Source organism: Notamacropus eugenii, chromosome 6, assembly GCF_028372415.1.
Source record: "Notamacropus eugenii isolate mMacEug1 chromosome 6, mMacEug1.pri_v2, whole genome shotgun sequence".
Classification (NCBI taxonomy): Eukaryota; Metazoa; Chordata; class Mammalia; order Diprotodontia; family Macropodidae; genus Notamacropus; species Notamacropus eugenii.
Window position 1 is genome coordinate 150,996,873 of NC_092877.1, and position 22,568 is coordinate 151,019,440.

At 39.5% G+C, this 22,568-nt stretch overlaps 1 protein-coding gene across 7 annotated transcripts in view; it reads left to right on the forward strand.

Moving 5' to 3' along the window:
* The window catches only part of ARFIP1 (ARF interacting protein 1), a 149,927-nt gene that overhangs the window by 107,513 nt on the left and 19,846 nt on the right, over window positions 1-22,568 (forward strand). The gene's annotated exons all lie outside the window — the stretch shown is intronic.

The window sequence follows — 22,568 nt, forward strand, 5'->3', positions numbered from 1 at the left end:
GACAGTCACAATAAGGAATTCTGCTCCTAGGCCACTGATGATAAAAAGTTAACATTTGCCTCCCACCCTGCTGTACAACACTTCTCACATTTAACAATTAGCAGATGAAGAGTATCCATAAAGAAGCTGCAGTTTCTACAAGTGGGGTTCTCTTTCTACAGTTTGATTTGGTTGGAACAAATTTATATTAAATTGAATACAGGATAGTTAGAGGACATGTAATTTTTAATGTTACCATTTTGTGGGCATGTGGACTTGTGTCCATAAGGAATTTGAAAATCTAATCAATCTAATTTGGTAGATCAAAACTAACCCTTTGAACTATCCCTGCTTTTCTAGGCCTATGTCAGGGCATACAAAAGTTAGGCAAGTTGGACCTGCCTAACCGCCACTTTTACTGCTTGACCAACTGTCAAAAGTGGATTATTTTGTTGGTCAGATTTCTTCATCAGATTGGTAGAGATGAATGGCCCTCCATAATGCCAACCATAGTTACATGTGCTTTCTATGGCAGGAGCCCTGGTTGAACAATATAAAACCATGCCCCGGCCTCCTCAGAAATGGGCACATAGCATAACTTCCTATTTCTGGCCACATTACTCATGTGAGTCCTACTTTGGGGTTTGAGGCTTCCATAGTGTTAATGCCAAGGTAAAGAGAATCTTCTGCCCAAAAGCATCAAAACTAACATTTGTGGCTTGGAAGGGACATTGACCTCTGTTCACCCAAGCCTTGTGAACTGAGTAGCACTGGAGAACAACTGCACTTACCGCTTTTAAAAGTGAAGAGAAAGGAGTGGGACCTATGAGCGTATTTCTTTAACCCTTTAGTATTACAACAATTTGTAAAGAGCTAGAATTCTCTTCGTTTCAGTGTCCTTGTTATAGTGTGTTTCTTTTAGTCAGCTAACATTTATTTATTTATTCATTCTTAGCGTCTCCTATTGGCAAAGCTCTATTGTATGCACTGTGAGGATCCAGCGACGTAGGAGGTGTGGACATTAGAAATGCTAATGAACAGTGTAATACACCTCATGAACGTTAGTAAATGAACAGTAGAGCTGACAGGAGCAGAGGAAAGAGAATAAGAGGATTCCCAGAGCCCTTCAAGGAGTCCAAGGAGTTCTGCTTGAATGGAGCCTTAAAGCATGGGGAGATTGGGAATTGTGGGGTGTGCCAGCACGCAAAGCAAGGAGTAGCACAGCCAAACTCAAGTAGACCTAGCAAAGCCTTTCCAAGGAGTGCTGAGCAAACCAGCCGGTCCAGAATAAGGGGCTTACATTATGAGGTGGTAGGAAAGGAGGTCCTAAAGATCAGTGGAGGCCAGATTAAGAAGAGAAACAAATGCCACCCTGAAGAGCGAGGAGCCTTTGGCAGTTTTTGAGCCCGGGGTGATGTGAAAAGAGCCGTGTTTCTGGAACGTTAGTCTAGTGGTAATACACAGGATATTGGGAGGAGAGATCCTGCAAGTCCCAGGAGACTGTCTCAGTAAACCAAGTGTAAAGCCATAAAGGTTTGAACAGCAGTAGGAATGGAAAGGAGGAAAGACTTGAGACACCAAAAGAAGAAATTGATAGGACTTGGTGACTGGTTGAATTGAGAAGTGGGCAGCAGGCAATACAGAGAGAGCAATCACAGAATGAGCCTGGGGACGGAGAATGATGGTGCCAAGGTTAGCATAGCCCCATGCACAGACTGCTGGGCTTGGAGTCTCGGAAGCTGTGTTCAAGTTCTTCCTTAAAGTTCTGAGAGCGTCAGTTGTCTCATCTCCAAAGTAGAGATAATAGCACTGAAACTACTATTTCTCATGGCTTTCATGAGGAGCCTCTTTACAAATCTCCAGGCATAATATGAGTTACATAAGTTGTAAGTTTTTACTGGCAGAAATCAAGAACTCAGGGCTGATTTTATGGGAAATGAGTTTAGTTTTAGCCATTTAAAGCATTACACACAAAGAAGCAGGACATGTCTACCAAAGGAAGTTGAAGATGCAGCTTGAGGCCAATAGGAAAATGTCCTTTCTTTTTGAATTTCCAAAGAGGTTATCCAACTCTGTTACAATCATTTGTTGTTTCTTCAAGAAAAATTATAAAGAAATGTTGGGCTTTTTTTTCAAAGAATACTTTTTAGAATTATAAAGAGGTATAGTTGTTCAGTGTTGTTTTAAGCAGCAACTGTCATTTAGAGTGAAGACTTGGAGCCATTGTTTAGCTTTGTTTGTTTGTTTTTGGTAGTCAGATTGAGCAACTTCTGCTCTTTTCTTCTTCCATAGCTTTTAGCAAACATGGAGCCTTTGGCCAAAATAAGAACTGAACTGATCCCTGTTTTGTCTCTTGGTGATTTAAACTGTCTCAACTGTGAGGTTTTTTTGTTATTTCTTCAAATGATAGCTTGTGGTTAGCAATGAAGAGGTCTGAAAAAGGAGCGACATCTGGTACAGCACAGGGGCTCTTAGTCTGGGGGCCACATAGTTGGTTTTTTAATGCTGAGAGTTGGTTATCCTTTGATATCCTACAAACTTTATTTTGTCTATTTAAAAACATTTTTTGGAAAAGGGATAACCAACTATCTAAGGGTCTGTGTCGCAAAACAATGTTAAGAATTCTTGATCTAGAGCTTTTCAAGATAATTAAGTCTTGTTCACCAAAGTTGTTTTATTTTTAACCATCTGGGTGGATTTTTCTGAATTATATTCCCCGTATCTTTCTTCCTAAACCAGGTTTATTGAACATAGAGACTTTAAAATGTCATAGATTTGGGTATTATCTTCACTAAAAAGTTCAGCAGCTGTCACCAATCTTCTGCTCTCTCCTGCCTCCTGTCTGTCCACACTCAGGTGGATCATTGGAAAGTAGCCATGGTCTCTCACCCAATCTGTATACCAGTGTGTACCTCTCCAGCTTGCCAAGACCTGCCGGAGCTTGTATTCTACCAATGTGGCCTTTGAGAACCCAAGGTCATCATTATACCTTGATGAGGCATCAGAGTAGGATTTTTAACAAATTATCAAGCATAATTTAACTTTTCCCTGTTAATTCAAAACTACTTTAGAATTCCTCATTTCTTGAAATACTTAGAGCTTTGTGAAATAGTTTGTATATATTGTGACTTACAAACAATCCAGAAGTGTTCTTTATGCTTAGGATTTTCTTACCTTTCAAGTTTCTGGTAGGGATATCAGCAGCATCTGTTCAAGAGGATGCACTACTAGTTCTTTTAAATATAGACATAATATAATATGTTTCACCTCTTTTTAAAATTAACAAGAGAGCATAAATCTTTTCAGTAGGTTATACAGTTTTGTGTAATAGTCATTTAAAGAAGCAACACAGAGCCAAAGGGAGGTAGAGGGTTTGAAAACGAAAGAGTGTGAGATGGCCATTCAGGAAGACAGATGTATACACAGAGTAAATCAAAGATGAAAGGTGTGTGTGGGAAGGAAAAGAGATGTGAATGACTAATTAGTTTTATGCATATGTATCACCAATGAAGGGAGTACAGACATGGCCAGGTAGGAGTTTGTTTTGCTTGCCTATGCATATTTATTACAAGGATTTTATTATTTTAACTGTCTGGGCAATGCCTAGTAGGAGTAGATTCCCAACACTATTACCACCAAAAGTGAAAAAGAAAAAGAGAGGACAGCAGGAAGTCCAGAAAGAATTCCACATAAGCCAGAAAGTGACATGTTCAGATTAAAAGAAAGGAGAAAGTGACATGTTCAGATTAAAAGAAAGGCAGACTCTCCATAATAAAGACTGACAGTTTATATAGAACTTTCTTCTGTTCTAGCATATATATGGAAATGTCCATTTTATTAGCTGTTTTTTACAAAAGGAATACACAAAGCCCAGTTCTTCTAAAGTTGGATAAAAACTATGGCAATCCTGACCAAAACTGTAATGAGAAAAGATTAAGTCATTCGTTAATACTACCTTTTAAAAACATTAAATAAGCCATAAAATTTTTGTTTTATTCATAAACATTAATAAAATTTGTTATTCTTAAAATGGAATTAAAAATCCCGACCTAAAATTAAACAAAGGCATTCTTAAACTCTTAAGGGCTGAATTTTGTGTGCCTTCCAGCTCCTAACACAGTGTTTTACAATCTTCTTTTCTTCATTTTCAATGAAGAATTTTGACTTCTTGGTCTGAACAGTGAGGAATATTTTATCTATTTTATGGAGAAAAAGAATCTGTTTTCCATGGAATAACTTTTTGATTAAATAACCTTTTGGGATATTCCACCTAAAAATTTTTAAAGTTATATTGAATTTTTACAACTCAAAGCAGAGATAGTATCATCTTTTAGTACTTGATGGGTATGCCAAATTTTAAAAGCACAGAAGCTTCCCATATCATGACTTAAGTAAAATCAAGTTCTTTATCAGCTGGGAATGTTACAGTGCCAGAAGTGACTTGGGGGAAGAAATGACCCTTGAACCATATGTTCCCTGAGCTAGATATGGGAACATTTCTCTTTGCCTTCATATATGTTTCTGCTTAGAATAATGCTGGCCTCCTTTCTCTGTTCTGTGTTTTCAGTCTTTTCTTACTCTCTCTTTGAGAATTTTTTTTACCAGATCATGTCACGCTTCATCAGTAGTATAACTGGATCTGGGATATAAAGCATTAACTTTATCTGTCCAAATCTGTCTCCTGACTAATTGAATATATTGCAGTTATAACTTAATCTTATTTCATTAATCTTTTTTCTGAAAAGAAAGATACTATATGTATTTTAAGATAGAGAGAAATTTCTCTTTTAAAATGGCTTCTTTGAGCTCCAGAGTAAAATTCGTGGATTGTCCTTTGGCCGACTGCTTTAAAAGGTCACAGCATAATGAAAGAAGAGGAATCACTGAAAATGCACACAAATAATGACTATGGAAGGAATTGTTTTCTTAATCTCCCTTGGAAACTAAATGTGTAGTAGCAGATCCTTCCCAGAAATACAGTTGGCATTTGTTCCAGCTATAGCTTACAGAACAAGACTGTATGTGACTTCTTAAAGGGATACAACATAGTCTTGATATTTTCAAACTACAGGGCTAAATTTAAACTAGCTTTTAAGGTTAATCATAAGACCTTATTAAATCAGTGCAGTTTTTATGGTCCAGAACTGGTTTCTATTCCCATAGCTTTGAGAGAATTCTGCAGTTTAACAATTTATCGTGTCCTCTTTTCATTCTTTAATTTCCTCTTATTTTCACTGTGACAAGAAAAAAATATTTTTCCATTCTTAATATACTGCCTAAAAATTCACTTTTATATATTAGCTCTTGTGCGTTGACATAGCAAACAAATGTTTGACAACATCTCTCATGGGGTGGAACGTTTAATGCACAACACACTTAAATTCAGTCTGCATTTTTAACATTTTCTCCATCACTTTCTTGAGTCTGCAAAATCCACAAAACAAGAAATCAGAGTTCGATTTGTAGCATTTGTTGATTTCAGAAGTGCTTATACTGGGAATTTAAGTTAGCTGTAGCTAATACGTTCTGGCCCCAGCACCCTCCTTGCCTGTACTATTTTTCTCATGAGTAATATCTTTCCCCTCTTTTATTTTGCTCACCCATTTTCAGTGATCTTTCCAGATCTTAATTGCCAAAAACAAGATGCTGTATTCCAGGAGTGGTTTTGTTAGCGCGCTATAAAGGAGGATTAACATATGTTGCCATGCTTTCCCTGTTCTGCCTAGAATAGCACTGGCTTCCTCTTGCTGTTTTGTATTGCAAACTCATCCTATTCTTACTCCCAGTTTTCTTTTGCCTTGTTGGCTTGCTGAATTTCCCATACAATTTTAGAACTGTAATGGACCTTAGAGATTATGTGATTTAACCTTCTCCTCATTTTAGAAGTGTGGAAATTGAGACCAGAGAAGTTGTGACTTGTCCAGCATTAGAAAGCTGCCTAGTAGCAGAACCCATGCTGTCACTGGTCTCTTAGTGTTCCTTCTACTTCACTTTGCTGCCTTCTTTCTTTTGCATTTTTATTATTTGTTGTTATTATGTATAGCATTATCCTTTCCAAATGAGGATGTATATTTTTCAAGTCTCAGGACTGGTCTCTGTATGTCACAGTAACAAACACTGGACATCTAGAAGTCAATTTTTCTGATTCATTTAGAAACTGAAAAGAGGACACTGCATTAAACACCAAAAAGGAATGTCCTCATACACATAGCAAACACAAAAAGCAGATTCTCTATGAAACTGTGACTCTCCATTTCAAGTTGCCATTTTAAAATGTCTATTATATTGTCCATGTTTCTTTCAAAACTGTCCTCTGTTTTTTCTTCTAAACTTTCTTCTCTTTGCTTTTACACATTTTCACAGTTTCAATGGCCCTCCTTTTTTTGACCTTCTTTCTTATTCCCTTGAAGTCATTGTCCCCAATTAACCAAGAGAAGGGGGGGGTGGGATCCCTTGTGACAAATAAGCATTGTCATGCAAAACAAATGCATGTGTTGGTCATGTTGAGTGATATATGACTCCTTCTACACCTTAAATCCATCACCTTTTTGCCAGAAGATAGATAAACATTCTTCATCATATATCCTCCAAAGGTGTGACTGGTCAAAGTTCGGAAGTCTGTTGGTGTTGTTTTTCTTTACAACATGGTCACCTTTGGATAAATTGCTCTCCACGTTCTCATTTCACTCTGTCAGTTCAGTTACCCAGGATTCTCTGAAATTGCCTCCTCTGTCGTTACTTACAACACAATAATATCCTATCACATGCCTGGGCCATAATTTGTTCATTAATTCTTTAGTTCTCTTAGAGGTGATCTAAAGTACCCTGATAGATTCTGTTTCTTTTGGGGGGGGGGGGGTTCCACCTTTTGCTCTCTCCAGAATCAGGGAATTTGTGTTGCTTGCAGCTCTTCTCTTCCCACTGTTATACTTCCTCTCATCCTCTTTCCCCTCCCTCACCCTGCTTTTTTTCCCAGTTGAGTTTAATATATTTCTACACCAAACTCTTTGTGTGTGTGTAGAACTGTCTTTTCTGTTTCAGATAAGAGTGATGACCACTCTCCTCACTCCGTTCCCCATGTTCAGTTACTCTTTTTATCACACATACACATCAATTATGAGAAATTGCAAGTTTCACCCTCTGCTTCCTCCTTTCTATACTTGTGTGGTACTTCTACCCATCCTTTTCTTTCCCCTCTTCAAACCTACTAAACCAAACCACCTGCAGGTCCTCCATGTTTTCTTATTTGACTCCCTTAATACTCTTTGAAGACATTCAGGTTCTGAAAAGACACTTAGCATGACATTATTTTACTGCTCTAATTGCTAAAATAAATTTACTTTTCTTGGTTTCTCTGGATTCTTTTGTTTGCATTTCAAAATTTCTACTTAGCTCTGTTTTGGGGTTGCTTTTTTTTCCATCAGAAATGTTTGAAATTCATCTCTCCAGCTTTTGTTTCTTAATTAGGGCTTTGTGCCAGGGCCAGACTCCTCTCTTTGCTGCAGTTTTAGGTGGGGTGGTTCTTTCTGGTCCCTGCTTGGACACCTCCCCACATGACCCTTTCACCTGCGTTCCTGCTCTGATCTCTACCTTCTGGAATTAGACCTCCTTCATTTTTTGAAGTTCAGAATGCTAGATCTTCAGGGCCCTCTCTGCCCTCTCAGGACAGGGTACTAGGGATCTTAGAACCAGCCCCTAAGCCTGGGGTATTCTAATCTGAGAGCTCTCACAACTAACCTGCCTAGAGTTTTCTCAGGGGTGCTTTCTGCTAGTCTCCTACAGAAATGTAGAGCCAGTCTGGTCATTCTGGAAAACTTATGCTGGTCCACTTTCCACTTTTCTTTCTTTTTAAAAAAAAAATGATTTTAGGAGGCGGAGCTAAGATGGCAGAGTAGAAGGATGGACCTGCTCTAGCTCTCCCCTCATAACCCATGAAATACCTGTAAAAAAATGACTCTAAACAAATTCTAGAGCAGCAGAAGCCACAAAATGACAAAATGAAACATTTCCAGGCCAAGACAGCCTGGAAGGCCAACAAGAAAGGTCCGTTGCCCCAGGCTTGGAGCAGAGTACAGCCCAGCATGGGCCATGGCACAGACAGGACAGGAGCAGGCTTCAGGACACGGAATCATGGATAGCAGCTGCAATTCCCAGATTTCTCAACCCATAAACCCAAAGACGGCTTCAAAGGTGAATAACAAAGTTCTTTCACCTGGGTGAGAGAGGAGTGCGGTCTGGCCCCAGAGTGGCAGCAGCCACTGCAGCAGCAGCAGCATCCAATTTTGGAGGCGTCTGCCTAAAGACCCTGAGGGAATTGAGCAACTATTCTGGGTCTCAGTCATGAGTGGCGATCCTGGGGTGAGGAAAAGCACTGGCACTGGCGTGATGGAGCTGGTGGTGGCTGTGGAGAGCAGTTCCAGGACAGAATAGAGTGCAGGCCAGAAGAGTAAACTCTGCTCCCTTGATTGGGCCACCTTGGAGGAACTGAGAGCTTACAGGTCCCTAGAGATATCTCAGAGAACAGCTGCACAAAACCCCTGAAGCCTAGGGTAGTACACCCTCCACTTTGTGACAGAGGACTCAAAAGTCAAGTCACTGGCTGGGAAAATGCCTCAAAAAGGGGAAAAAACAAGACTGTAGAAGGTTACTTTCTCAATGAAAAGGTATTTCCTTTCGGATGTGGAAGAACAAAGCATACCATCAGAGGAAGACATCGAAGTTGAGGCTTCTGCATCCAAAACCTCTGGAAAAAAGTATGCAGTAGTCTCAGGCCATGGAAGAGCTCAAAAAGGAGATAGAGGAAAAATTGGGAAGAGAAATGAGAGTGATACAAGAAAATCATGAGAAACAAGTCATCAGCTTGCTAAAGGAGACCCAAAGAAATGCTGAAGAAAAGAATACTTTTAAAAACAGACTAACCCAAATGGCAAAAGAGGTCCAAAAAGCCAGTGAGGAGAAGGAAGGTTTAAAAAGCAGAACTAGCCAAATGGAAAAGGAGGTTCAAAAGTTCAATGAAGAAACTAGTTCTTTAAAAATTAGAACGGAGCAGGTGGAAGCTAATGACTTTATGAGAAACCAAGAAATTATAAAACAAAACCGAAAGAATGAAAAAATTGAAGACAATGTGAAATATCTAATTGGAGAAATAACTGACTTGGAAAATAGATCTAGGAGAGATAATTTAAAAATTAATGGTCTGCCTGAAAACCATGATCAAAAAAAGAGCCTAGACATCATCTTCCAAGAAATTATCAAGGAAAACTTGATATTATAGACCCAGAGGGCAAAATAGAAATGGAAAGAATTCACCGATCACCTCCTGAAAGAGATCCCATAAGGAAAACTCCTAGGAATATTGTAGTCAAATTCCAGAGTTGCCAGGACAAGGAGAAGATATTACAAGCAGCCAGAAAGAAACAATTCAAGTATTGTGGAAATATAATCAAGAAAACACAGGATTTAGCAGCTTCTACACCAAGGGATCAAAGGACTTGGAATATGATACTCCAGAGGTCAAAGGAGATAGGATTCAAACCAAGAATCACCCAGCAAAGCTGAGTGTAATACTTCAGGGGGAAAAATGGAATTTCAGTGAAATAGAGGACTTCTAAGCATTCTTGTTGAAAAGACCAGAGTCGAATAGAAAATTTGACTTTTAAATACAAGAATCAAGAGAAACGTGAAAAGTTAACAGGGAAGAGAAGCCTTAAGGAACTCATTAAAGTTGAACTGTTTACATCCCTATATGGAAAGATGCTATTTGTAACTTATAAGACCATTTTCAGTATTAGGGTTGTTAGAGGGAATATGTGTGTGTGTGTGTATGGGTGTATGTGTATGTATGTATATAGATAGATATAGTGAGAGGCAGGGCAGAGGGTAAGCTGAATATAAAGGGAGAATATCTAAAAAAAAATTTACTGTTGAATGGAATGTCTAGGAGTAAGAGAAAGGAAGAGATAGAATGTAGCAAATCGTCTCACATAAAAGAGGGAAAGGGGGGAGATGAAAGGAAATAATTGAGCCTTATTGTCAGGGATTTGGCTTATGGAGGGAATAACACACACTCAGTTGAATATGGAAATCTATTTTACCCTGCAGGAAGGCAAGGGGAAAGGGGATAGAAGAGAGAAGATAATAGAAGGAACAGCAAATTGGGGAAAGGGATAATCGGAAGCAAACACTATGGTGGGAGGACAGGTCAAGGGAGAGAATGGAATAAATGAAGGGCAAGATAGGACAGAGGGAAATGTGGTTAGTCTTTTACAACAATAACTATTTTGGAAGTGCTTTGCATTGTTACACATGTATAACCTATATTGAATTGCTTATCTTCTTAATGAAGGTGGTTAGGGAGGGAGGGACAGAATATAGAACTCAAAGCTTTAAGAATGAATGTTAAAAATTGTTTTAGCATGCAACTGGAAAATAAGATATACAGGCATTGAAGTATAGAAATCTGTTTTGCCCTACAGGAAAATAGAGGGGAAGGGGAATGGTAAAAGGGAGGACAGAATGGAGGAAGGGATGGATGAGATACATGCTGTCCTGGGAGTGAGGAAGAGATGGGGAGAAAATTTTGAATTCTCATTTTTGTGGAAGTGAATGTTGAGAACTGAAAATTAAATTATATATTTAAAATTTTTATTTTTTTCCAATTACATGTAAAAACAATTTTTAACATTTTTTTTTTTAATTTTGAGTTCCAAATTCTCTCCCTCTCCTCTTCGTTGAGAAGGCATCCAACTTGATATAGGTTATACATGTACAGTTTTGCAAGACATATTTCCATGTTAGTCAAGTTGTGAAAGAAAACACAGACCAGGGGGCGGAGCCAAGATGGCGGAGTAGAAAGACACACAAAGGCAGGCTCTCCCCATGTAGCCCATAAAATACCCGTAGAGAGGGACTCAACAAATTCTGGAGCAGCAGAAGTGGAGAATAACAGAGTGAAGGAGATTTCCAGCCCAGGGTGACCTGAAAGGCCCACGGGAAACATCTGTTGCACCAAACGTGGAGCGGAGCCCAGCCCAGCCTTGGTCATACTGCTTGGCTCGCAAACAGCCCTCGGGGGTGGAATCTCCAGTTGGGGAATCCCCAGTCCCAGTAGCAGCGGGTTCACAGATCCCTCAACCCACAGGCACCAAAGGTCAGTGATGGGGTTTTTTCAGCTGGCCGGGAAGGGAGAAGGGCCTTCCCATAGCTCTGGCATTAGGAAGGCGCTGCAGAGGCCACATCAGGCAGGTGGCAGCAGTTTCTACTGCAGCCCCTACTGCAGCCGTATACATTGTTGGATCGTAAAACTCCTGGAGCACTGAGGAGCTGATTCTTGCCTTAGCCCTGTGTAGATGCCCTGAGGGAGCTGCTCTTTACCTCATACTGAATGGTGGCCCTGCCCCCACAGCTTATCTGAAAATCAGTCCCCAACGCTGACTTGGTGAAACTGGAGGCCAGGTGCTTGTGGAGAAGTAACTACTAAGATTCTGGGCACAGAAATCCTTCTCTGTGCCCAGACCAGTACACGCTTGATTGTGCCACCTTGGAGGAATTGAGATCTTACAGATTCCTAGAGTATACCCTACTCTTGACAAAGGACCCCAAAGTCAAGTTGGGAAAATGCCCAAAAAAAGGGGAAAAAAATAAGACTATAGAAAGTTACTTTCTTGGTGAACAGATATCTTCTCCCATCCTTTCAGATGAGGAAGAACAATGCTTACCGTCAGGGAAAGACATAAAAGTCAAGTCTTCTGTATCCCAAACATCCAAAATAAATATTCAATGGTCTCTGGCCATGGAAGAGCTCAAAAAGGATTTTGAAAATCAAGTAAGAGAGTTGGAGGAAAAACTGGAAAGAGAAATGAGAGCAATGCAAGAAAAGCATGAAAAGAGAGCCAACACCTTGCTAAAGGAGACCCAAAAAAATGCTGAAGAAAATAACACCTTTAAAAATAGGCTAACTCTTCTCCAGTTGATAAATGGTCAAAGGATATGAACAGGCAATTTTCAGAGAAAGAAATTGAAGATGTCTATAATCATATGAAAAAATGCTCTAAATCACTTTTGATTAGAGAGATGCAAATCAAAACAACTCTGAGGTACCACATCACACCTATAAGATTGGCAAACATGACAGAACAAGAAAATGATAAATGTTGGAGAGGATGTGGGAGAGTTGGAACACTAATCCATTGTTGCTAAAGCTGTGAGCTCATCCAGCCTTTCTGGAGAGCGGTTTGGAACTATGCCCAAAGGGCTACAAAAATGTGCATACCCTTTGACCCAGCAATATCACTACTAGGACTACATCCCCAAGAGATTATAAAAATGGGAAAGGGTCCCACATATACAAAAATATTTATAGCAGCACTCTTTGTAGTTGCCAAAAACTGGAAGTCAAGGGGATGCCCATCAACTGGGCAATGGCTGAATAAATTATGGTATATGAATGTAATATGGAGTACTATTGCGCCATAAGAAATGATGAACAAGACTTCGGGGAGGCCTGGAAGGACTTATATGATCTGATGCTGAGCAAAAGGAGCAGAACTAGGAGAACTTTGTGCACATCAACAACCACAGTGTGTGAGAGTTTTTTCTGGTAGACTTGGAACTTCATAATAACATAAGAACTTAAAAAAAAAAATTCCCAATGGTTTTCTAAGGCAAAATGCCTTCCACACTCAGAGAAAGAACTATGGAATTCATTCACAGAATGTAGCAGATCATGTTCGTGTGTGTGTGTGTGTGTGTGTGTGTGTGTGTGTGTACTATGTTTTGATTTGTTATATGATTTCTTCCATTTATTTTAGTTCATCTACATTGCATGATTATAGTAAAAATGTATTCAATAGGAAAGTATATGTAGATCCTACATAGAATTGTATGCTTTCTTGAGGAGGGAGGAGGGTGGTGCGGGGTAGGTGTGTGGGGGGGTAAAAATCTAAGTTTTATGGCAGTGATTGTAGAACATTAAAAAAATAAAATAATAATAATAAAAAATAGGCTAACTCAATTGGCAAAAGAGGTTCAAAAAGCCAATGAGGAGAAGAATCCTTTAAAAAGCAGAACTAGCCAAATGGAAAAGAAAGTTCAAAAGCTCACTGAAGAAAATAGTTCTTTCAAAATTAGAATGGAACAGATGGAGGCTAATGACTTTATGAGAAACCATGAAATCACAAAACAAAACCAAAAGAATGAAAAAATGGAAGATAATGTGAAATATCTCATTGGAAAAACAGCTGACCTGAAAAATAGATCCAGGAGAGACAGTTTAAAATTTATGGGACTACCTGAAAGCCATGATCAAAAAAAGAGCCTAGACATCATCTTTCATGAAATTATCAAGGAAAACTGCCTTGAGATTCTAGAACCAGGGGGCAAAATAAATATTGAAGGAATCCACCAATCACCACCTGAAAGAGATCCAAAAAGAGAAACTCCTAGGAACATTGTGGCCAAATTCCAGAGTTCCCAGGTCAAGAAGAAAATATTGCAAGCAGCTAGAAAGAAACAATTCAAGTATTGTGGAAATACAGTCAGGATAACACAAGATCTAGCAGCTTCTACATTAAGGGATCAGAGGGCGTGAAATATGATATTCCAGAAGTCAAAGGAACTAGGACTAAAACCAAGAATCACCTACCCAGCAAAACTGAGTATAGTACTTCAGGGGAAAAATTGGTCTTTCAATGAAATAGAGGACTTTCAAACATTCTTGATGAAAAGACCAGAGTTGAAAAGAAAATTTGACTTTCAAACACAAGAATCAAGAGAAGCAAGAAAAGATAAACAGCAAATAGAAATCATAAGGGACTTACTAAAGTTGAACTATTTACATTCCTATATGGAAAGTCAATATTTGTAACTCTTGAAACTTTTTTCAGTGACTGGGTACACACACACACACACACACACACACACACACACACACACACACTCACACACACGCAGAGACAGAGAGCACAGGGTGAATAGAACAGGATGGGATCATATCTTAAAATAATGAAATTAAGGAGTGAGAGAGAAATATATTGGGAGGAGAAAGGAAGAAATGGAATGGGACAAATTATCTCTCATAAAAGAGGCAAGTAAAAGACTTTTCCGTGGAGGGAAAAGGGGAGGTGAGAGAAAAAACATGAAGCTTACTCTCATCACATTCGACTAAAGGAAGGAATAAAATGCACACTCATTTTGGTATGAAAACCTGTCTTACAATACAGGAAAGTGGGGGAGAAGGGGATATGCAGGGTGGGGAGGATGATGGAAGGGAAGGCAGGCAGTGGGAGGAGGGAGCAATTAGAAATCAACACTCTTGGGGATGGACAGGGTCAAAAGAGAGAGCAGAAGAAATGCGGGCAGGATAGGATGGAGGGAAATATAGTTAGCCTTACACAACACGACTATTATGGAAGTCATTTGCAAAACTACACAGATATGGCCTATATTGAATTGCTTGCCTTCCCAAAGGGAATGGGTGGGGAGGAAGGGATGAAGAGAAGTTGGAACTCCAAGATTTAGGAACAACTGTTGAGTATTGTTCTTGCAACTAGGTAATAAGAAATACAGGTAATGGGGTATAGAAATTTATCTTGCCCAAAAGGAGAAAAGAGAAGATGGGGATAAGGGAAGGGAGGGATGTTAGAAGGGAGGTCAGATTGGTGATAGGGGTAATTAGAATGCTTGACATTTTGGGGTGGGGGAGGGGAGAAATGGGGAGAAAATTTGGAACCCAAAATTTTGTGGAAATGAATGTTGAAAACTTAAATAAATTTAAATACAAAAAAAAAAAAAACAGACCAAAAAAAACACTAATAAGAAAATGAAAGGATTTTTTTAAAAGTATGCTTCAATCTACATTCAGATTGATCAGTTCTTTCTCTAGAGGTGATTAGCATTTTTCATCAGTCCTTTGAAATTATCTTTGATAATTGTATTTTTGAGAATTGCTAAGTCATTCACAGTTGATCATCATACAGTATTGCTGTTACCATGTACAATGTTCTTCTGGTTCTGCTCACTTCACTTTGCATTACTTCATGTAAAGTCTTTTCAGGTTTTTCTGAAAATATCCTGCTCATCATTTCTTAACACAGTAGTACTCCATGGCAATCATATACCATAACTTGTTCAGCCATTCCCCAACTGATGGACATCCCCTCAATTTCTAATTCTTTGCCATCATTAAAAGAGCTGTACATATGCATCCTTTTCCTTTTTCTTTGATCTCTTTTGGGTTACAGACCCAGTAGTGATACTGCTGAATCAAAGGGTATGCACAGTTTTATAGACCTTCAGGTGTAGTTCCAGATTGCTCTCCAGAATGGTTGGATCTTTTCACAACTCCACCAACAGTGTGTTAGTATCCCATTTTTTCCCACATCCCTTCCAACATTTTGTCTTTTTAATTTTTTTTTTTGTCGTATTAGCCTATGTGGTAGGTGTGACGTGGGTACCTCAGAGTTGTTTTAATTTGCATTTCTCTAGTCAATAGTCTGGCCTACTTTTCTGTTGCCCTCAGGCTTCAGCTGACCTCCGTCATTGTTCTGGAATGACAGAAATCACTTCCTGGATGTAACTTTTGATTGAATCTCTTGTTGTTCAGTCTGGTACCAGTAGGGTTACCTGAGTACTTTGGTGAAATCTAGGAAGTGTACCTCCTGTTCAGGCAGCTGTTTTGGGTAGAAGTCTTATTTATTGATTTGTTTTAAGCATTTGATTCAGTGGAACAAAATGCTTTTGTAAAGGCTTTCTTGCCACAAAATTTGTCATTTGTAGAACAAAATAAAATCATTTGAACATATTATTGAAAATTCCTAGAAAAATTAAATGTTGATAATCGCATTTAGCAAACTTCTAAAGGAATAAATGAATGAACAACGTAATGATTAGGCATTTATTGTATGCAAGGCACAGGGGAGTTCATATTCTCATAGAGGGAAACAACTTGTATAAGAGGTTTTAGCTTTAAGTCTGATTAGAGTTCAGCAGCAAAGCAGATGGTAATGTTATTTTCATTAATTAAACCATATTGGTTTATGATGTTGAACCATTTGACAGTGCCAAAGATTCTAGAAGAAACTCCTTTCCCAGGTCTTTGGTAGCTGTAGCTCCTGATGAAACAGTGGCTACAACACCTGAAGGGCAGATTGCTAGACTCCATCTTCACAAGTGTGGCTTCCTTGGAATATGGCTACAAGAGCCTCCATGAAGAGCAGGGTGGTGGATGGTCTGGGATGGGCCATTGAAGCTGAAAGGCCCCTTCTCCAAAGGTTGTTCACCTTCATGAGGGCTATGTGGCCAGGCTGAAAGCACTTTCCCTACCTACTGGTACCTTCCGAATTGCCCTCAAACAGGCTCAGGTCTCCCCATCCTGAGAAACCTTCACTAGACCCTACCATCTTCTCAAGCTATCATCCTGTATCTCTCCTTCCTTTCCCAGCCAAACTACTTGAAAATGTCTCCACTTCTCTTGTCACTTAGTACTTAATGATTTTCAGCCTAGCTTTTGACCCCATCACTTGACTGAAACTCTTCTTTCCAAAGTCATCATTGATCTCTTAATGACTAAATCTAATGATCATTTCTCAGTCCTAATCCTTCTTGACCTTGCTGCTGCATTGACCATCTTCTCCTAACACTACTCTCTCCTGATTTGCCACTTATCTTTCTGACTGCTTCTTCTCAGTGTTCTTGGCTGGATCCAAGTCACACCCACTAACCATGGTTCTCTTTTCTCTTTATATTCTCTAATGGTAACCTTATCAGCTTCCATGGGTTCATAGTCATCTCTCTGCAGATGATTCCAGATCTATATGTCCAGGCCACTGTCTCACAAGTTTCAGTTACAGATTGCAAGTCATTGGACATTTACCAAGGATGTCCCAAAGACATGTCTAAAACTGAATTCATGATCCTTTCCCTTACATTCTCCTTTCTTCTCTACTTCCCCATTTCCTTTGGAAGGCACCACCATCCTTCCAGCGTCTGAAGTTCACAGTATCAACATCCTGAACTCCCATTCTGTCCTCCACACATTGTCATTTGCTGAATCTTGCCTCTCTCTCTCCACAACATCTATCATATCCTATTCCTTCTTTCTACTCACACAGCTAGCACCTTAAGTCAGGCCCTCATCACCTTTTGCCCAGATTTTTGCAATAACTTCCTAATTGGACTTTCTGCCTCAAGGCTTTCACCATTCCAGTCCTTCCTTCACATTGCTGCCAAAGTAATTTCCCTTAAGCAGTCAATCAGTAAACATTTATTAAATGCCTACTGTGCTAAGTATTAAATTCGAGGCACTGTGCTAAGCACTGAGAATACAGAAAGAGGAAGAAAACACTAGCCCCTGCCCTTGAGGAGTTTATAATCTAAGCACAGATCTGACAATCTGATTTCTCATACTCCACCAACTCCAGTGGCTCCTGTTTACTTCTGGGCAGCCTATCCTTCCACCCTCACTGACCTTATTCCCACCCACACACTCTGTGATCCAGTCAAATTGGCCTTCTCTTTGTACTTCACAACACTCCATCTCTTGTCTTTTTGCTGATGCATTGGCCATCTCCCATATCTGGAATGCACTTCCTCTTTACCTCCACCTCTGTTCCTATATCTGAATGTAGCTTTTCCTGATCCCCCAAGTACCAGTGGCATTCTTCCCAAAATACTTTAGATTTTAACAAATAGATATAGCTATACTCTCCCCATTAGAATGTGAGCTTCCTGAGTAAAGATTGTTTCATTCTTTGTACTTGTATGTTCAGTACTCAGGACAGTTCCTGAAACATAATGGGTGCTTAATAAATGCTTGATTGAGCGATAGGTTGAGGGTCTGAGGGGAAGTAGTAGCAGTGGTTTGATCTACCTGGCATATGCAACCTTCTGTCTCTCCCTCAGGGTGCCCTGCTCCTTCAGCAAATATTTCTGAAAGGTAGAGATGTGGAGGGTGTATGTTCCAGGCATAGAATGACCAAGCAAATGCACAGGGCCACTGACCGTTAATATTAGTCTAGAGAGAAGACAGGGATGCCAGCTCACCTAAGGTATTTGCCACAAGTGCTGAAGAAGGTTGAAGGCAGAATGTATTGGGAAGTTCTGTTTCCCATGATTATGGTGGTTGCATTAAACTCCAGAACTTTGCAGATCCTCCTAAAAGAACCATTCCAAGTTGGCTTACATTGAAAATAACCTTCATTTTATACCATATTCTCCTTATGCTTGAGATAACCTCTGCTTACTTTGATTTGTTCTTTGATATTATAGAATTTCAGAACTGGAATGCACCACATTGTCCCTCTAATCCAGTGGTTCCCAGAGTGGGAGATACTGCCTCATGGGATGATCCAGGGGGCCAGTAGTAGCCTCAGGTGCAATTATACGCTTACTCTGATACTTCTTTCCTAGTTTGTAAGATTTCCATGGGGTGCTGAGTAATAAGTTTGGGAACCTCTGGATTAACCAACCCATATCTGAACCCTTAGCAAAACAGTTTTTCCTCTCTTTGTTTGAAGACCTTCAGTGAGGCAGAACCCATTACTTCCAAAGCTGTTTGTTCTCCTTTTGGACCATGATTATTGTTAGAAAGTCTTTGCTTTATCAGACCTGAATTTTGCCATTTTGGAACTCCTCTCCATTGTTCCAGGTTCTGCCTTCTTGGGTCCAACAGAACAAATCCAGTCTGTCTCGATTGTAGATGATGGTATTTCAGGTTTTTGTGTTCCTTAAATCTTCTTTTCCCTGGTCTGAACCCTCATTTCCTTCAGCTGATCCTCATATTGCCTCATCTCCAGACTCTTCCCTATTCTGCTCACCTCTCCTTTATGTTTATTTTGAGTTATACTTTCCAAATAGAGAGAGTGCATCGTGTTAGAACTTGCATCATTCTCCATGTGGAAGGAAGCTTAGTACCTCACTTTGTTTTACCTTACTAGATACTCAAACAGTTCTTCTCTGTCCTTGTACTTCATAGCAGTTTTTTTCACTAACCCTTTGTTTTTGGTTTAAACTTTTCTAACTAAATGGTTAAGCCTTTGCAGGAAGCCTTCAATTTTTCATTGGTTATCACTTGGATGTATCATTTTTCAGGGCCAAGTGGTAATCAGTTAATGTAATTGTACTGTACAACTGCATTTTATCAGCACACACATTCTTCGATGACTAATAATCCACAGCCTTGGCATTTCTATTCTAAGGAATTTCCTTATTGTCCTTCCATTAGTGTCAAATGAACCTTAATATGCCCAATTAGAATTTGTAGGCTTAAAAAGCACTGAGCTAGAATTCAGGGGACTGAGTGTAAGTCCAGGATTGGTCACTTCTTACCTGTTACCTTGGCCAGGTCATTGAACTGTTGTGATACTAGTTTCCTCAACCGTTAGAGTAGAGAATATCTCTTGACCTGCTCCACCCCACAAGATAATTACTGGGAGAATCAAGTGACATACTGTATGGGGAAGGAGGTAATGACAGATTTAAAATGTTCTGTGGAGACATTAAAGCAGTGTTGTTATGTATTATTTATGGGCTTCCTTTAAGCATTTAGTTAAATTACCCTTTGAACAGTTTGTTCTACAAGTGTTTAAAGACCTACTGTGTGCCAGGCCCTGGGCTTGGTGCAGTGGATATAAAGATAAGACCAAAATGGCCTCTCCCTCAAGTAGTTTCTATTGCATTGAAGTAAAACATGGTCTCTGGTAAATGAATACAAAACATATACCAAGTAATTTTGGGTGGGATACTAGCAGCTAAAAGGAATTCAGATAGGCCTCATTTAGGAGATAGTGCTTGAAGTGAGCCTTCAAAGTAGCCAGAAATTCTCCTAGGAGGAGATGAGGAAATGCCCTGCAGTCTTGGGGGCCACAGTGCAAAGGCAGGACCTGGGAGAGGGAATGTCACATGCACCAGAGCAGTCACACTCATACCCATAGGCTGCATGCACAGCACTCCCGAGTCTAGCTCAAACCAGATTAAAATGTAATTTGGAAATATTTAACAAAATAAGTAAAAATACAACAAAACATTGATAATACTAATGTGTGATCAATATGTAGCCCATAGGGATGCCTGTGTAGTTTAACAGTCCCTGTTTAACACCACTGATTGTACTAAACAGCAAGGAGACCACTTACGTTGAATATAAAGTGCATATAGAGAATAACTTACAATAAGCTGTCTCCTAACCTTGTGTTTTACACTTTTCAGTCTCTACCTGCCCTGTGATCCTGAACTCAAATTGGTGACCTTTAACCTTGTCTCACCCAAACTCAGACCCACCATGCCACTTCCTGGCCATCACCATGCACGTACACCTGCTCACCTCCCTAGTCCCCCCAGCTTAAGCTCTGAGAACAGTAATCAGATCAGCACTACCTTCCATGATAAGGATGTGCTAACCAATTTGCCCCAGTACTCCTATCATTCTCTCTGACATCCCTATCCAAAATACTCCTCCTGGCCTTCCCTGTATATATTATCTTCCCCTCTTCAAGTGTAAGCTTCACAAAGGCAAGGACTTTCTTGTGTATCCCTAGTACTTAGCACATATAGTACCTGGCACATAGTGAACATGTATTAACTGTTCATTCATTCATTCATAAGCTTGGAAATGTAGGCCAGAGCCAGATTGGAAATGGCTTTAAAAGCCAAACAGAAGACTTTCTGTTTTATCCTAAAAACAATTAGTTACCCAAGTTTTTCTACCATGAGAATATGAAGAAAGAGATTTATTTGCTGAGGCCATGATTCTCTCAAAGGGTGAAAAAAGCAAATTTAGACTCAATTTAAGAAATAATTCCATAGTAGAACTCTTTATAAATGGAATTGATTGTTTAAGGCAATAATGGATTCCACCCTCTTTAGAGATTTTCAAGGCAATATTCAGATATATATGTTGGGCCGTGGATGGCCTCTGAGGCTCCATCCAGCCCTGAGGTCTTGTGTTTCATTAATATATCCTCTCCGTATATGAGAAAGTATAACGAGGCATTCCAGCTACTGGGCAGACATTTTAAAATTCACTTGGTTGTTCTTTAAAGGATATTTGATTTGCTGTGTATGGTTATGAAGTTGTGGGTATGCATGGGTACATCTGTGCCTCTTTTTGTATCTCTAGTATTTAGCACAGTGCCTGGCACTTAAATGTGTAAGTTATTTTGTCGTTTTACTCTTGGCTGCTCTCTGCTGGGAAATGACATTTTTCTTGTTTTGGACATTCCTGGAAATCTACCTTAGCTAGGCTTGCTGTCATTTAAAAAAAAAAAGTTGGAGAGAAACTTAATAAATGTTTCCTGTGTAATTGTTGAGATACAACATTTTGCTTTCTCATTTTCAGTCCTAAAGTTGGAAGATATTGTGAAGCATGGTCTTCCTTTCCCCACCTAAAAGAGCTAAAGCAGTAGATCCCTAAAGTTAGTATAGGTTGTAGGATCATAGTTAAAGCCAGCCATTTGGTTAAAGCCCCTCATTTTGCAGATAAGGGAACAGAAGTCCATAGATGATGAGTTCCTCAAGGTCACACAACTAGTCAAAGGCCAAGCTACGGTATGAACCGCAGTCATCTGGCTCCAAATCTCACACACTTTTCACTTTGTAATGCTGTCTATAGACTTCCTGCTCGAGTAACAGGACTTTGTGATTTCCTAGTCAAGAGATAGGAGCATCCGAATAAGGAATAAGTAATGATGAAGCAGCAGCTTTAGGGTAATTGCCTACCTAAGGGTGCTGTATGGTTTCTCCTTTTTTACATTCAAGGCTTCCTCTTGGTGCAAAGGAAATAACATGGGTACTGCTGATGCCCTCACATTCAGTAGAATGTAAAATTGTATTTGCTTACCTTCTACATCTGTCTGAAATTAATTAACTTTAAAATATATTTGTCCAAAGTTGGAATGCATTATTATTTCATGGAAGGTATCTCCTGATATGTTAATATTTCCAACATGGAAATGTTGATGAAAGAGATATCTATACAGGTCTGCAAAGTTTCCCAAGGAGAATTTTTTTTAGTCATGAGTTACTATTTATCTGAACAAAGGTTTATTTTTGTTTTTTCCCAAATGTAACTGATATACATTTGGTTTTTTAGTGGAAAAGAACAGGAAACAAAGGGGGATGTTCATCTCTAGGGGAGCAGCTGAACAAGTCATGGTGTATGACCATGATAGGGAAGACAAGTCAACTGACACAGAGTGAAGCGAGCAGAAGTAGGAGAACAACTTGTGTAGTAATGACATCATAGAGATGTTAAGAGCTTGGATGAATGACCAGCCAGTGATGAACCATGGTACCTGCAATGGGAATGCAAGGTTAATGGTGGGTGGTGGGAAGAGTTAAACATCTTCCCTGCCCATTGATAGGCCTCAATACCTGCTGTTAATTTCTAAGGAGGCACTGGTTCTCAAAGGTTGTGATGCCCTCTGACTCTCAAAAGTGTAGAAATACTCTGAGGTGATGTTTTATTTGGTGGCTTAATCTTTGGGAGTGTTTGTTTGGCCAGAGGAGACTCTGGGCAGCCTCTAAGGAGCCCCCCAGCACCCATCACTTTGAAAATCCACATGTTAGTGCTCCTCTCTCTGGTTTATATGGTCAGA